We start from the raw sequence: 17,500 nt of genomic DNA, 5'->3' as shown, positions 1-17,500 counted from the left end.
TTTTCCAACTGTCATTGGGAACTTGACTATAGACCTGGATTGGAAGTGATATTAAGTATTTATCATTAATTGGAGTGTGATTTATCTTAAATTCGAGTGCAATGCACATTTGTTGAAAAATTAGACATGGTTGAGGATATGGTCACTTCCCACCCAGGTCATTTAAAATTTAGCTTCAATTGTCAGTATTAAGGAAAGCAAAGAATGCATTGAATCATTTGTTACAGATTTTAGGCATGAGCTCTTCTTTTTATCCTTGCAACTAAAATGTGGTACCCAAACAACTTTAACATGAATGCTCCTAGTTGACTGAACAAAGAATCAACATTTCTTGGAGGCCACTCTAAACCTTACGTTATTCTTGACGTTCTTGGCAAACAACAATATGTGGCCTTCTGTGTCCAATACTGAAGTTGTCTCACACCTATAGAACTCACACATATGTACACAACACATAGAGCTAGGTGGCCCTGTTTTGTTTTGTTTTTTTTTAGGCAGGGAGAGATAATATATTATTCTGTATTTCTTTTTGCTCAGTCTTCACCCACCCAGCTTTAACATTGTTCAAGTCCGTTGAATGATTCATATTAAATTTTTCACATGATTTACAAGACTCACCTCTTTTGTACATGTAGGTCCTGAGTTTGCTGAGAAGGAAAAATGTTGAGCAAGATATTATAGAGAAGTTTAGAGTAGAGAAAGTAAATATGAAAGAAAATAATTATTCTTAGCAATTCTCCCAATTCTCAGCTATCCAGCAGAACAGAAACACGTAACAGTTATGTTAAGGCCAGATAGCTTTAATCAATGGATGGCAGGCCAAGGGGTTCCATAAAAAATAATGCAAGGCAATCTCAATAAGTGGAAATATTTAACATTGTCAATAAGTGGAAATATTTAACATTGCCATGTGGAACCATGAATATACACCCACTATACATAGCGAGTTATCCAGTGGATAAAGTTATCTGGCTGTTTAGCAATGCAGGCAAGGTCTTCTCCAAACAAAAGAGGCAACAATGCAAAATGACAACACTAGATAGCATTAATTTTTCTTGAAAATAGACGGTAATAAAGTCTCCCACTATCGGAACATTAAATCATTAGGTGTAAACATCGACTCTCAATTGACTTTTAATGACCATATAAGTGAGCTTTGTAAAAAAGCTAGTCAGAGAGTGGGAGTAATGACAAGGTTGCGCAACTTGATTCCAACCACTGCTAAGCGGCAACTGTATAAGGCTGCAGTCTTGCCCTATTTGACATACTGCAGTACAATATGGCATTTTTGTAGGGGAAGTGATGCAAAAAAAGTGGAGCGGGTCCAGGAGAGGGGTCTTAGGGCAGTTTTCTGTGACTGGAATACTAACTATAAGCAGTTGCTAGAATGGGCTAAATTGCCCACCTTAATGAACCGTAGATTGCAAGATATTGCGACCATCATGTATAAAGTAAAATTTAAGCTAGCACCAAGTTATATACAAGATTTATTTTCAACAAATCATATAGTGTATAACTTAAGAGTTGAAGAATTTGCTATTCCAAGATTTAACTCTATTCATTATGGCAAGCATTCCCTTAGGTATTTAGGACCTGTGCTATGGGCTAAGCTACCTTCCCGTATTAGGACTTTGCATTCACTAGTGGGTTTTAAGAGGGCAGTCAGAGGATTGGATTTGGAAATGCTTATGGGCGATGGTGGCTGTGTGGACTGCTTGGTTTGCAGCGCATGATTCTTACTTATGTTTTTTTATTTTTTTTATTTTATTATTTTTCTTTTTATTAGGCTCAGATTCCCCCCCCCCCCCCGTCTTTTATCGTCTGGGAATCAAGGTGCCCTGGCCTAAATCTGCTGACCGCAAATTTTCAGTCTCATTTAATTATAAACATAATTTAGTTAATTATATATATTGCGAATGGATGAATTACAATCGTGAGTGTGTGGGTAGAGAGAGTGAGCGGGTTTTAGAGAGATATTTACTTATTATACATGTAAATTATTCTTATATTAATATTCAGCTATTTATTAGAGAGTGGTAGAGAGAGTGAGCTAGTTTAGAGATAGAATCTGTACATATCTTACATTTAAATTATTCGAATATCAATATTTTCGCTATTTACTATTTTATTTAAACTATTTTGTTGTGTCCTTACTTAGTGGTTTCATTACTGCTAATTTTTATAATTGACACATGAATAAAGTTATTATTATTATTATTATTGAAAATTTTTCAATTCAGTTTTCCCGACAAACTATTATAGTATTACTATGGTCAAACTTTTACTTCTTGAACTTTTAGGTGTATCACAGAGAATTCCATGAAAGATTATAATGTCATTTACTGCTTTTAAATATTTTCATTCGTTCTGGAGATTTAAGTTTATAAAATGTGTGAAATATGGAAATGACAGGACTGATGATGTCATACACTCAACCCAATATTCTGTCAAGTCTAAAATTAATGAATAAAAATATCTCTGCCAATTTGAAGCAGAGACCAATGAAACTTGGTACATGTAGGTTAATACTTCTACAGGCAACACACCTAAGCCTATCAAAATTCTGTTTGCACAGTAACTCACTCTTTCCCAGTCTCTGCCAACCAGATTTCAATAGTTTAGTAGTTTTCAGTAGGAAAAGCATTAAATAAGGCCACAAAATATCCTCTTTCTGTTAGTGGTTTTTATTGGGTTCAATACTTGTAAAGTAAAATTTGGTATTTAGTACATAATCACTATTATTATTGTACAAGCAATCGTGCATGTTGGTTTGCTCTTCGCATGGAGTTGTATGTGCTTAGAAGAAGACACGATGAATACTCTTGATGGCTGTGATCTACTAGAAAAAGTTGTCAATGTGACTAATGTACATGAACATAATAATGTTACAGTGTCGATAAAGTACAAGAATTCAGAGCTATTCCTCTTTTTTTCCTATCAATATCTTGTCATCTTAAACTGTGGCATTTAGTACCTCAAACCCTCTTGTATTGAGTACCCTGTATATCCAAGGGATTGAAAGTTTTATACATGAAAGTTTGGGAGAACTCGAAAAAGCTGTGGAAAACTTGTCTGTGGGCTCATACTCCTAATGTATTTCTCTTTTTTTTTAGAACTTGCATTATGTATTATAAAGCTCAATTAAGTATTCTGATTAAAGCGTTGTGTTGTTTAATTCTTTAGATAGACTGTTCTGCAGTTGATTGTACCCCAAAGGATTTGTGTTCTAAAAAAAACAGGACACAGGACAGTTTAGAAAGAGAAAACAAAAATTGCAAATTGGTTGGAGAAATAATGAAAAAGAAACAAGCAAAAGAGAAAATCTACTCATCTGAGTACAAGTCCAAGTCCAAGTCCAAGTGCAAGTGTACCTGAAGAGACAAGTTCAAGAACATGAGCTCCCAAAACCAGAATTACGTTGGGACTAATGCAACTCAAGAAGAGTAAGAACAAGTTTGTCTCTGTAAGGTATGCTAGGGGAGGTGGCAGCCACACTTAAGATGTGCCACTCACTGCCACAAAACAAGAGTTGATTGAGATGGGTAAAGATGTCTTTTTGCAGAAGGTGTTGCACCCATAGTAAAAACTTCTGATTTTACTTTTGATCTGGCTAATTTTACAGGAAAAGCTATAAATAAACTTTGAGACAGTGATGGGCATGAACAGCCCTTCACCATTCAAGAATATTTCGAAACTTACAAGTTGACAAGAGTTAGCTATATCTTACATGCCAGTCCTGTGAAGATTCTAATGATAAAGAGGTCATGGCCAATGTCTTTGGGCCTTAAACGAGCAACAGTCAGTCATCCAGAACTCCTCAAAACAAATGCAAGGCCTGGCGTCATCACTTACACACTCAAGTTGAAAATGAAAGAAAATTGTGGCAAAACCTAAAAAAGGAACAGTATGAAGAGTTCTGAAAAAGCCTTGAACCGGATAGAAAAAAGCAAGCAACTTTAGTTGGAGAAATTGAAAAACTCTCCAAATTGGAGGAATTGTGGCCCATAAAGGCTTCAAAAGTTCCTGCTGAACCAGAAAGTGGTTCTACCCGTGTGCTAATGGTTGCACAACATCCTTTCCAGGGAAGAGAAACGCAGTTTTTTTTCGGTAACCAGTCAACTCGCCGACGGACCAACTCGCCGACGCCAACTTGCCGAATTATAAAATCGAGTAGAGACGTCGGCGAGTTGGTCGTCAATTCAATACAACTTATTAGAAGTTAAGCATACAGAAAAGTAAACGATATTTAGTAAAAAAACACTGGTGAACATTGGTGAACATCTAGCAGAAGCTTAAACATTGGTGAACATCACCAATTACTATAACAGCTTAAGACGCGAACGAGTTATTGTGCGACAACACCGTAAAGACTCATCATGTCAATCGCTCAGATTTTTTAACGAAAACTTGGCTTTCTAGACAAGATCTTTAGTAAAAAGCATTTCTTTTTATTTGCAACAAAGTTTATAAGGATCTCAAGGCGAAAAAAGGGAAGTAAACATCACCAATGACTCAAACAGCTTCAAACGCGAACGAGTTAGAACTCGTTCGCGTCTTAAGCTGTTATAGTCATTGGTGATGTTCACCAATGTTCACCAAAGTTTAAGCTTCTGTTAGATGTTCACCAATGTTCACCAGTGATTTTTTGCTAAATATTGTTTACTTTTCTGTATGTTTAACTTCTAATAAGTTGTATTGGATTGACGACCAACTCGCTGACGTCTCTACTCGATTTTATACGTTGGCGAGTTGGCGTCGGCGAGTTGGTCCGTCGGCGAGTTGACCGTAATTCTTTTTTTCAGCAGCGGAAAAGATGGTGGCTGTCTATGATTGATTAGGCTCCTTAGATCTACACCCTGAACATTTCAGTTTACAATTCCACCCTGCAACTACTATATCACCTTTGGATATGAAGATGTGGTCATGTACATGAGGGCCTTGGATGAATCACTCTTCATGGGCACAACTTCCCCAGAGATCAGTTTCATACATTTTGGTGCTTGTACTAGTCATGATGTAATCGCCACTCATGACAAAGATTGTGAAAACTTATCGCTGCTGGCCATTGATCCAGTTACTGAAACTTTGCCTCAGCAACTTATGGAACTGGATGAAGAAAGGTATCTGTATTATACTGCATATTATAATAGCCAGTGAGGCTGATATGAACATGCTTTTACCAAAGGAAATTTGAAAGATTTCAGTAAAGAGACCTCAAGTTTTGGATCCTTGTTAATGGTATGTTATTTCCTAATTGTAGATCCACGCTGCAGCAGCAACCTAGAAGCCAGCCAAAAGGTAAGTATACATTATTGGTCATACAAAATGTCCAAATTGGGCCTGTAGACAGGTTCCATGGTCAAAATAGCCTGAAAATAGCCTCCCGCTTGAAAGATGATATGATGTCACTGTTTAAGAACAAAGATTAGTTGGATTGCGTTTCTTCTTTCAGAATTATCAATGAAAGAGAAAAGCTTGAAGAGGGTGTAGGTTTGGGTGTAGCAAGAATTGTCGTTGTTACGTTCTGGCAACAATTGTTTGCAGCTACAATGGTCAGTGACAAAGAAAAGTTACCATGTATTCACCATGACTTTCAAAAAAGCGAATGGACGGCAATAAGAAGAGTGTTAGAACTCAAACAGTACCCAGAGTTCAGCAGCCTCACTGGCCTGGACGACTTTTCTTCTGCGAGGATGCCATCAGCGAAGAAGACTGCTAGAATGCCGCAGAGTCAACAAGAAAATGAAGCCAAGACTCAGTGCTTAGACTACCTCAAAAAGTTTATTAGATCTCTGGATGCTCCTGCTCTGGGCACTTTCCTGAAATTCACTATGGAAAGCGATATACAGCCTGAACACCAGGAAGATTCATTTACCTCAATGGATGGCGAGTTGCGGCGACCAATTGCCTGCACCTGTGGCCCGTTGTTAGAGTTACCAAGAACTTACCGTAACTACACTGAACTAGCTGAAGAGTTCACAAGCCTGCTTAGGTAAAAAGGAGCATGGGCATGTTTGATTACTAGCTTCAGACTATCACTAGAAGATGTATCTGGGCTTGTTATTTCTGTGTTCTGACAGTGATCTGTGAACATTTAATACATGTTAGTCAGAGAAGCAAAGTTTTGCTGTAGTTCATGCTAGAGCTGAACATTAGAAATTGTTCCTGTTTGGTTTTGAATTATTGATTGCCTGAGAATGAGAACTAGAAAATTGAACCTTGTCCTAGAATACAACACAAACCACATAGAGCCCAGCACTCCTCCCTTGCATAAAGAACTACTTCCCACCTGGCTTATTCACAAGCAGCTTTGACGATGTGTCCATCCGACCACTATATCAAAATGAGCTAGTATCTGTCTACGAGGCACTCCTTATGTTTTCTGATTGGATGTCAGCTGGTATAACACAAATCAAGGATCTCACATATGGAACTGTACCAGGCTTTCTACCAACACTAGCAATCCATGAACTCCTCACCAAACAACATGAGGAAAGTAACTGAACTTTATCAAGAACAGCTAGGGAATTTAAAAACTCCATGAAGTCCTGCCTTACTATGGGCAGATTAAAATTTGCAAGGAAAACCAACCGAAAATACACGAAACCCAGCTGTTGACATCTCCACTTGTAAAACTCAGCACTTATACTCACGACTTCAGAAAAACCAACACACCCCTCTACCAGGAGTAAAATACTGAACAACCAATCCTCAACCAGCACCCTAGTTCCTTTCAAATCAAAGGAAAACTCTCCTCATCCCTGGCCAAAAACAAAGAAGGCAACGTCAATTGGAAGATAGCACATAGCACCTTGCACACAGCACTGAGCCTCAATTGAATGGGAGTTTACCTGACCTCAAATTGTCGCTTGTGTGACAGTGTAGACACAGTCCTATAGGTACTGGTCAAGTGCCCCATCATAGATAAATTTTGGAGAGAGATACACCTGCGCATAAACAAATCAACTGGAAACACCTCAACTCTCACTACTGGTTTAAAACTGTTTGGAAAGCCACTTTCAAGAAACGAATTTCTACAAAGAGATGTGATTGACCTCCTTAGCTGGACTTTAACAATTCCATGCTGCTCAATTCATAAATCTGCAGTGCATCTATGGGTAAGAGAGGAACACACACCACCAAATGCCCTATCCAGGGCTGCAGTGAAAGCCCATATATATACTACCAGTACAATGTCTCCAAGTCCTGAAACTCAAAATGTAGCTCCCATTGCGGGCCTATGTTTTACGTAAAACATCCAGGCAATCGCCCATGTGCTTTTGTAAGGAAAATTGTTGCGTACATGTTGAGATATCTGTTACAGTGAATTATAGTTGTTCATAGAAACCCTAAGCTTGAACAGTTGGTGAGTTTTCATTGAATTTGTGTATATTGTAATTTTGTTTGTTCTAAGCGTATTTTCTGTTTGCAGAAAACCTCCCTTACTGGTTTAGTTGAGTTTTTGATTTCAAGCATTATGTGTTTCTGCGAAATAATCAACAAAAAAGATCAGTTCATCCTTGACTGGTGTATAGGAGAGGCTTATGCCAATGTAAAAAACGACTTGACCGCACTTGAAGCTCAACATGCAGGGTTTTTTTTTCACTGTCATTATCATTTTCTAAAATTAGCTAAACCCAATTGCAATACTGTGCTGAGTGAAAGTGAAGAAGATAGTGAACACAAGATTACAGAATTCTAGTTACGATGCTGGGCACGAATGATGGTGAGGAAAATTTAAATTTCCCGTGGATTACTTCCAGTTAGCTGAGGCAAATTAATCCTCATTATTAGAATGCACCATTTGAATTTTGTAATGTTGTCGAAATATTAACTTTAAAGTAGGAGTTGGAGAAATGTGGCAGCTATTCATATAAATTTTGGATGCACACACAAAAATAGCATGAACTGCATGTGGAGTAACGCATGCATTATTGTGCACTGAAACAAAGCCTGTGATAATCGGGAAGCAAATATAATATTACATTTCTTTCCTTCCATGTCACTAATCCCTGATTTTCCTGAAAACATTGCTTGATACCTACTGTACTTACTATTTTACGACTTTTGAAGCAAACCTCAATGTATTAATTGCTGCTCATAACACTTGGAGCTCATTAGAGTGGCAATTAAAATGCAGGTATTGGTGTTGTTGTTTTGTTTCAGGTAAATGGAACCTACAACGACGAAGAAAACCCTTTGGACGTCCCATTTTTTACTAGGAAGGGGAGAGGTTCAGTCAAACACACCCAACCATCCAGCAATGAGGTTACTGGGAATTCTACGGACATTGAAAAAAGGTAGGCATCTTAACATTTATCCTACAGATGGATTTTTTATGTCTGCACGTATTCAGTTTTAATTGATCAGCTGATTTATTTTTGGTTTAGATATGTATCTGTTGTGCCATCCTTCAGCAGCCGAAGGACCTCAAGAGTTTGAAAGAGGATGGTGTTCTTGATGAAAACAAATTTTCCTCACAAAAGGACAAGCTGTTGACAGAACTAAGCACTTTATAATTGAAGCCACATTCATGATTTATATGAATAGTAACTGTTGTAAAAAGTCATTAAAAATATTCTGCATGTTGAATGTAGTTTTTGATTTCTTCATCTGTGACTTGAAGAAACGCTTCTTCAACCATAAGTTCTGGATCCATGCAAAATTGCCAGGCTACATCATTTTCCCTGATCCAGCTCTTTACTTGTGCAAAAAGTTCTTCACATGGCATGAAATCAGGACTGTAGGGCGGAAGAAAAAGAACAATCGCTCCTGTTGCATTAATTGTGTCAATCGCTGCTTGTGTGTGGTGGATAGCTGCTTTATCTAAAAGACAAATATGAAAGGAAGAAATTAATTTATGGAGGCAGGTTATTTACAGTGAATTTTTTAAAGAGAATTCGGACAAGGGTGGAAACAATTATTTTACAATTTGATCAAAATCCTAATATTGTGAAATGTTCTCTTGTACCCACTATGACCACTGATTGCAGGTTGATTCCATAAAATGGAAGCAAGTTGGGACATAGCTTTTCATCCACAAAGTCTTCAAATGTTGCTCCACTGACTTTCCCCTGATAAAGGCCAAGATCAATCATTCCTTCTGTACAAAGAATGGGAAAGGCAGTTTTGTGTGGTCCCCAGGTCTGCACCATACGTTTCACCTCAGCTCTTTTACCGATTGGGCTATAACCGTTTGTAACCATAAGTCTTTTGTCCTGATAAAATAAAATTAAAAAAAAAAACAGTGATACCACTAAACGATCAGGGCTAAGTAATAGTAAAACAGAGAATGAAATGTTGTGTTAGACAACAAACAAACACATACAAATCCACTTTAATCCAAGAACATCAACATCTTGGGATCCAGGAGACAAACATCAGACCTAAAAAGTACTCTGTCTGCTTCAGATCTTTGTAAGGCAATTGTTGTCAGCTTTAATATGAGTTATTATAATGATAATAATTGTGACGGATAAGAAGCCTTGCGTTACACACGTGTTAAGTTAATGATTATTAGTAGGTTCTTTAGTATTTCGCAAATGTAACCCGATCGTAGTACTTTTAGAGGAGAGAACACAATCATACGTATATTCAGTTCGTGGAGATATTGAGATATTCGATCGCCATCGGAGATATTGTACTGTGCTACCCCCCCTAGAAGGATTATAACGTAAGTTTTTTCCATTTTTGATGTTGCTTTTGCTCATCATTTAGTTTGTCCATTGATTCTTTCTCATTTAGTTATTCGTTGCGTAATGTGCATCTCTGTAATTTCCCCTAGTTCTCACCGCATACTTCAATTCATCTAATAAACCAATAATCAAGAATCAGAAGTTGTGTGGTTGATCACAGCGAACTCCGAAGCGATACTTAAGCAAACAAGAACTTGGTCCGGGAATGCAACAACAATTCTATTCCGTCACCACACTGAGGGCTCACGTGAGATAGCATTGTGTGTTGCCGCCTTTGGAGCGAACGGACGTTTGTTTTATCAACACGCTGAGAATTTTAGTTTTAAGCGATAATTCGCAAAAAATGCCCAGGACCTCGGATAAATCTGAGCTTAAGGGCGAGAAAGACAACTTAAAAAGGAAAAGTAGTGGCTCTAGAAGCGAACACATTGAAGCAAATGTTAGAATCATCGAAAGAGGTGATGGCGCCGATGGCGCCAAAACTGACTCACATGGTTTACAAGAGCTGACTGCTACGCTGAGACAGGGTTTCACCCAGATGTCTCAAGATTTATCCAAGACTATTGCTGAGTCGTTCAAACAGTTTCAGTCAGACTTTGAAATACAATATGTTGACACGGAGGAAGAACAGGAGGCAAAATCTGCCGAGAATGACCACGAGGTCAGCGAAGAGCCCCCCACAAAGAAGAAGCGACATGACAAAACTACGAGCTTAGAAGAAGCTGTGACAAAGCTGGCTGACTCAACCGGGGCTCAAAATATGCCTTCTAATGAAGGAAAATTTGAGGTACTTAACAGCTTGAAATGAGCTGAAGAAAGAGGAGACGGGCCCAAGTGTAAACACAGAGCTGGCGAATGTAGTGAATGCCATGCTCAAAGAAGGGCTGCCTGAAGAGAAACTTCAGGAAAAGTTGAACAAGTATCACAGACCAGAGAACTGTGAATTCTTGACAAAAGTACGAGTCAATCAACCAGTATGGGACCACCTTACTCCAACAGTCCGGTCCCAAGATGTTAGACTGCAAAAGGTGCAGACATCCATCTTCAAAGGAATGTGTGCGTTGACAAATATGATCGACAAACTCCTTGAGCACTTGTCGTCACTCCCAGCGGGAAACGACCTTCTTCAAAAGTCAACAGATGCACTTACATTGTTCGCTAATGCAAACAGTGAACTCAATCAAAGACGAAGGGAATTTATTAAACCGGATTTACACGAGGAATACAAACATCTTTGCTCCTCGTCGGTTCCGATCACTAACCAATTGTTTGGCAATGATCTCCCGAAACAAGTGAAAGAATTGACCGAGGTCAATCGAGTGGGAAAGAAAGTCTCCACACACAGTGGTCGATCAACGAACAAGCCTGATTATCACAGGCACAACTCTTACGCACATAGCCGCGGACGCTCAGGAAACCAACATTACAGGAAGCCTTTTTTAGGCTCGTGGAAAAACGACCACAAACATCCTCCGAACTTCAAGAGGAAGAAGGAGGGGAAGTCAAAATGAATCAGACTGCTAACAACGTTGAGGTAAGAAATGTGTCAGAGCAACCTATTAAAATTACAGGTGGAAGACTGAAACAATTTACCTCTCAGTGGCAATGCATAACCTCAGATCCTTTCATACTTAATAGTGTGAAAAATTATAAAATTGAGTTTGAAAATGGAGAGCCAATGCAGTTTATGCCACCAAAAGAAATAAATTTTACAAAACCAGAGCAGGAGGTCATTGACAATGAAATTGATAAACTGCTGACCAAAGGTGTGATTTCAGAAACCACACATTGCCCTGGTGAATATATTTCTACTATATTCATACGCCCTAAGAAAGATGGAGGGTTTAGATTAATTCTAAATTTGAAGAATTTGAATGAACATGTGGAGTATCAACATTTTAAGATGGATACCTTACAATCGGCAATAAGGCTTATGACTCCAAACTGTTATATGGCCTCAGTAGACCTGCGTGACGCATACTACTCAGTGCCAATTCACAAAGATGATCGGAAATATCTGAGGTTTTGCTGGAAAGGTAGATTGTTTCAGTTTACATGTCTACCAAATGGTCTGGCTTGTGCACCCCGACTCTTCACAAAAATCCTTAAGCCAGTGTATGCTACGCTGCGCCAGAAGGGTCACCTAAATGTAGGCTATATTGATGACTCTTATTTGCCAAGCCAATATTAATGATACCTGTGACTTATTTTCAACATTGGGTTTTATCCTACATCCTGATAAGTCGGTCTTACAGCCAGTTCAAGTCCTTACATTTCTGGGATTTGTCTTGGATTCAGTTAATATGACTGTCTCCTTAACACAGGAAAAAATCCAGCGCATAAGGGAAAGATGCAAGAAAATGATGGAGCTTGTTGAGCTCCCAATCCAGGAACTAGCTAGCTTTATAGGGCTTTTAGTGTCAAGTTTTCCTGGAATCTTATATGGACCACTGTATTATAGACAACTTGAGAGGGATAAAACTACAGCCTTAAGACAAAACTATGGCAATTATAATGCTCAAATGAGATTATCCCAAGAAAGCTTTTCAGAGATAAAGTGGTGGTATGATAACATACAGACAAATAACTACCCCATATTATTGCCTAATTCAAAGGTTGATGTAATAATTTACACCGATGCATCAACTAAAGGATGGGGAGCTGTCAAAGAGACAGAGAAAATAGGGGGTAGATGGTCAGAGGAAGAAGCAAAATATCACATTAATTGTCTGGAGCTGTTAGCTGCAATTTTTGGACTTAAGGCATTTTGCAAAAATGAGCAAGGCATTCACGTTAAGATTTACTCTGATAACTCTACAACTGAACTATATTAACCCTTTCACTGCCATGGGCGACTTTAGTCGCCTTACCTATAGACCGCCATGGGCGACTTTAGTTGCCCAAACAATAGCATTAAAATGAACGAATCATAGTCCCTGTTCTAACTAACCAATGAAATAGCTTCTTAGATCAGGTTAATCAAAACACATGCTGGTTTCATTTTCGACTCGAAACGAAGCAAATTTAGCTCATATTTGACTCGAGAAATCCATATTTTTTATTTGTTTACAACTTTGGGCATTTAAATATGGCGTCTAATCGAAGGTTTACTGTTGAAGAGGCTTTGGATACTATTTTTGGCGACAGTGACTCTGAAATGGAAGAAGAAGCAAGTGGTTCAGAAAGCGAAAGCGCCAGTGACACTGAAATCAACATGGAATCGGCTTCTGAAGGTGAAATGGAGAATAGCATTGATGATTTCGACACAGACATGTCAGCCGACGAGGAAAATTTGCAGCGAGCACGAGGAGCTAGACGTGGTATCGCTCGTGAGCGAGAAATAGAGTGGGAATTTTACGAGGATATTGATCTGTTCGAGTCCACATGGCTTCAAAATTTTGACAAACGGCCGGGAATACTTGTTGATGCATCTAATTATGTCCCAGTCGACTTTTTTTATCTCTTCTTCCCAAATGAAGCTTTTGAACTGATTTCAAGGGAGACAAACAGGTATGCACAACAGTATTTAGATACGCCTGCTGATTTTGAGCCTTGTTCTCGTTTTCGAGCCTGGAAAGACACATCTCCTAATGAAATAAAAGCCTTTTTCGCTTTGCAAATTGCAATGGGGCTTTGCCAGAAACCAGCCCATGCTGATTATTGGAGTGGATTTTGGTTGACAGCCCTGCCATTTTCATCTGTGATGTCACGCAACAGGTTTGAACTGTTACAAGCATTTCTGCATTTTAACAATATTGAAAACCAAATTGCCAGGGGTGAAGAAGGTTACAATCCTTTATTCAAGATTCAACCTTTGTTGGACATAATCAACCCAACTTATGAAAAGTGGTATCAGCCAGCACGTGACCTTTCCTTGGATGAAAGTATGGTCAAATTCAAGGGGAGACTATTTTTTCGGCAGTACCTTCCAGCCAAGCCCACAAGGTGGGGGATCAAGCAGTTTGTGCTTGCTGAGGCAAAAACTGGCTATTGCCTGAGGTCCATTGTCTACACTGGCAAAGCATCATTTCCTCAATATAAAGGGGTCAGCCTTTCGGAACAGGTTGTTTTGTCATTAGTGCAAGGATACGAGGACAAGGGCCACATTGTTTACATGGACAATTATTATCCTGCTCCATCTCTATTCAAGAAATTGGAGCAAGAGAACATTGGTGCCTGTGGAACTGTGAAAGTAAATCGGAAACAAATGCCAAAAGAGCTCTTGCCATCAAGATTGTCTCTAAAAAAGGGAGAACCGCCTGTTTTTATGCGTTCAGATAATCTTGTTGCCTGTGCATGGCAAGACACAAAACGTGTTACCTTTTTGAGTACTGTTGAGAATAATTTGACAGTAGACAAGGCTGTTAGAAGTAAGAATGGGGAAGGGGGTTATAGGGAAGTTGAAAAGCCAGTAATCGCTGATCGATACAATTCAAACATGGGTGGGGTCAACACCCTTGACCAAATGCTAGGCACATACCAATTTCCTCACAAGTGTGTCAAATGGTATCATACCCTTTTCCATAGGGCCAGGGAAATTGCCCTCGTAAATGGGTTTATTCTTTACAAGAAGGCAAACTCCACTAAAAGAGTTAACCCTAAAAAGTTTAGAGAGCAAGTAATAACTGGGCTTTTGAGGGACTGGAACCCGCCTCAGCCTCAAAATGGGAGGCCCTCAGATACCCCAGACCCTCTAAGACTTACTGGACGCCATTTCCTAGGAAAAAATGAGAACCCCAAGCAAAAACTTGATTGTCGGGTTTGCTCTGACAGGAAAAATAAGAAAAGGGTGCAAACTTCTTTTTATTGCAAGCAGTGTGATATAGCATTATGCATTGTTCCTTGTTTTGAACGTTATCACACTTTGTGTCAGTATAACTTGTAAACATTACACTATGGTACTGCTCAGTATCACTTGTACACAACACACTGTGTGATATGACACATAAACCCTCATGTTTGTTATGATGGAGAATATATTAAGACATATTTGTTTCTTTGTCTTTATAAAATTCACTGTCATTATTTGTTAGTGGTGCAACAGCAAACTTGTTGCTAAAAATCACTTTTTAGGAAGAATATTAGCCTTTATGCTTGAATGTAACTTTGTAAAGTTATGATGAAGAGATTGTTCAGCTGAGTTAAGTCCTTTCAGTGTTTTAGGTAAAAAATACAAAGAGAAATGAAAGGGAAATTTAATGTAAAATAGTTATTTTTAAGAAACCCATAATGCCTTGCAATGAAAGTCAGGTCACATGACCCGATCACCCCCCCTGACAACGTAGAAAAAATATTTGTTTATTCCAGATACTATCCTGAAAATTTCATTTTAATATCTTAAAAACTGACTGAGATATAAGCCATTAAAGATTGAGAGTGATTTTTTGAGGTTACTAGTAAAAAAAACCTGGCAGTCAGAAAACAGTCTTTGTCAGAACTGTGGCAGTGAAAGGGTTAATGCTATGGGAGGTGTACATTCTAGGGAATGTCACACTATTGCTAAAGATATTTGGCAGTGGTGCATAGAAAAACAAATATGGTTAACAGCTGCTCATATCCCAGGGACCAAAAATGTTGAGGCAGATCGGGAATCATGCGTTTTCTCAGACAACAAGGAATGGATGATAAGATCTGATATTTTCCAACAGATCACAGATATCTGGGGGGAGCCCTCCATAGACCTCTTTGCATCCAGACTAAATCATCAGGTTCCATGCTATGTATCCTGGAAACCTGACCCAGGGGCAGCCTTTATTGATGCATTTTCTGTAACATGGGATAAACACTTGTTCTATGCTTTCCCTCCTTTCAGTTTAATTGCAAGATGCCTACAGAAAATACAAACCGATTGTGCAGAGGGATTGATGATAGTTCCAATGTGGCCAACCCAGAGTTGGTATCCCAAACTTCTTCGCATGTTAGTGGCTGCTCCAAGAGTGTTACCACAACAACGAACTGCCTTACAAATGCCGGGGATGCCACAAGAAGTCCACCCCCTATTCAGGAAAATGGTTCTGATTGCATGCAGATTGTCCGGCAGTCCTATGAGACACAAGGAATTTCTCAAAAGGCAACCTCCATCATCTTACAGTCCTGGAGGAAAGGAACTACAAAGCAGTATTCATCTTACATCAAAAGATGGACTACATATTGTCATAAAAAACAGATTGATCCAGTTTCTGCCACCGTCCCCCAGGCACTAGATTTTTTAGTGGAGCTATTTGAGTCAGGCATCCGTTACAGTGGTATTAACACTGCAAGGTCTGCTCTATCCAGTGTCTTAAAGCCTGTGGACGGGATGACTTTTGGAGCACAAGAGAGTGTTAAGAGGTTCTTAAAAGGAGTTTACGAAGCAAGACCCTCCAACCCAAGATATACTGAGACATGGGATGTGAGCAAGGTTCTGAACTATCTTAAGACAATCTCTATTACAGACTGCTCACTAAAGGATCTGACTTTAAAATTAGTCACTTTAATGTCATTAGTATCAGCTCAACGGGGGCAGACAATTCACTACTTGTCTTTGGAGGACATGGTTGTTTCAGAAACTTCTGTGACTTTTATTATCTCCAGGCCTATTAAACAGTCTAAGCCAGGGTCGAAACCCACTGTTGTTAAGTTTGAAGCTTACCCGGACAACCCTAACATTTGTGTTGTCACTACCTTGAAGGCATATCTTAATCGTACCTCTTCTCTACGTGGAGGTGCACAACAATATTATTGTTTATTAGTCATTACAAGCCATTTAAACCAGTTTCCCGGGACACCATCAGTAGATGGGTCAAAGCTGTAATGCAAAAGTCAGGAATTGATGTAAACCTTTTCAAGCCCCACAGTACTAGGGCTGCCGCAACATCTAAGGCTTTGTTGAAATCTGTACCATTAGAGCACATCTTATCAGTTGCAGGATGGAGCTCATCTGACACTTTTGCAAAGTTTTATAGCAAGCCTGTTATCAACACAGATAGCTTTTCTAACGTTTTGTTACAAGAGTAAAGTTAATAAACTGTTTTTGACCAATATGACTTGCTTGGTTGGTCATTACTCTGTTCATGTGTGCAGTGGGCTTTGAAGTCTCACGTGAGCCCTCAGTGCGGTGACGGAATAGAATTGGAAAATTAAACGAGACTTACCTGTAAGTTGAAGTTTGATTGAAATTCTATCCGTCACCAAGCACTGAGGGATTACGTGCCCTCCCTTTTAAGGCCCTCCCATTTTGCTGGTCAGGGTTTTCTTTCCCCTGCACACATGGCAAGTGCTTTAAAAACTGAGTTCGCGCAGGCGCAATGCTATCTCACGTAATCCCTCAGTGCTTGGTGACGGATAGAATCTCAATCAAACTTCAACTTACAGGTAAGTCTCGTTTAATTTTCCAATTATAATCAAACATGTTTATTCTTAAATTTACATAAGCAGGGGAAAATCAAAACGTAGCACTGACAAGAAATATTTGACAAAGGCTTTTTTGGCTAAAATGGTTCAGTAGATATGCTGTGCAATTTCTGAGAGGGTTTTTCCAGGTGGTCAAGTACCCCTCCCTTTTTTTTTTAAACTCCACGTGCAAATGCATAAGAAAACTATTTAACAGTCGTCCCAAAGTCTGTGCTTTCACTTTACCAGAATTTAGGCATTTTAATACATAGCAAAGAATAGTTTTTGGCAACATGTACAAAGCAGTCGCTACCTCGTCAACGTTGTAATCTTAAAAACTCCTTCATCCATATTGCCTGCCATCTCAAGTCTTCGCTGTATGGTCGAGGCATTGTTCTGAGATTTAATTGAAATTTATTGGATGTTTCCCAGAC

The 17,500-nt window shown here is 39.0% G+C and overlaps 2 pseudogenes; one reads left to right on the top strand and one right to left on the bottom strand.

Moving 5' to 3' along the window:
• Positions 1-8,569: 8,569 nt before the first annotated feature.
• Positions 8,570-9,358, bottom strand: LOC136282506 (uncharacterized; annotated as a pseudogene).
• A 3,425-nt stretch (positions 9,359-12,783) lies between these two features.
• LOC131792982 (piggyBac transposable element-derived protein 4-like) lies at positions 12,784-14,245 on the top strand (annotated as a pseudogene).
• The last annotated feature ends 3,255 nt before the right edge of the window (positions 14,246-17,500 follow it).

The sequence above is a fragment of the Pocillopora verrucosa genome, chromosome 7, assembly GCF_036669915.1.
Source record: "Pocillopora verrucosa isolate sample1 chromosome 7, ASM3666991v2, whole genome shotgun sequence".
NCBI classification, from domain to species: Eukaryota; Metazoa; Cnidaria; class Anthozoa; order Scleractinia; family Pocilloporidae; genus Pocillopora; species Pocillopora verrucosa.
This window is presented reverse-complemented; position numbering and strand designations above follow the sequence as displayed.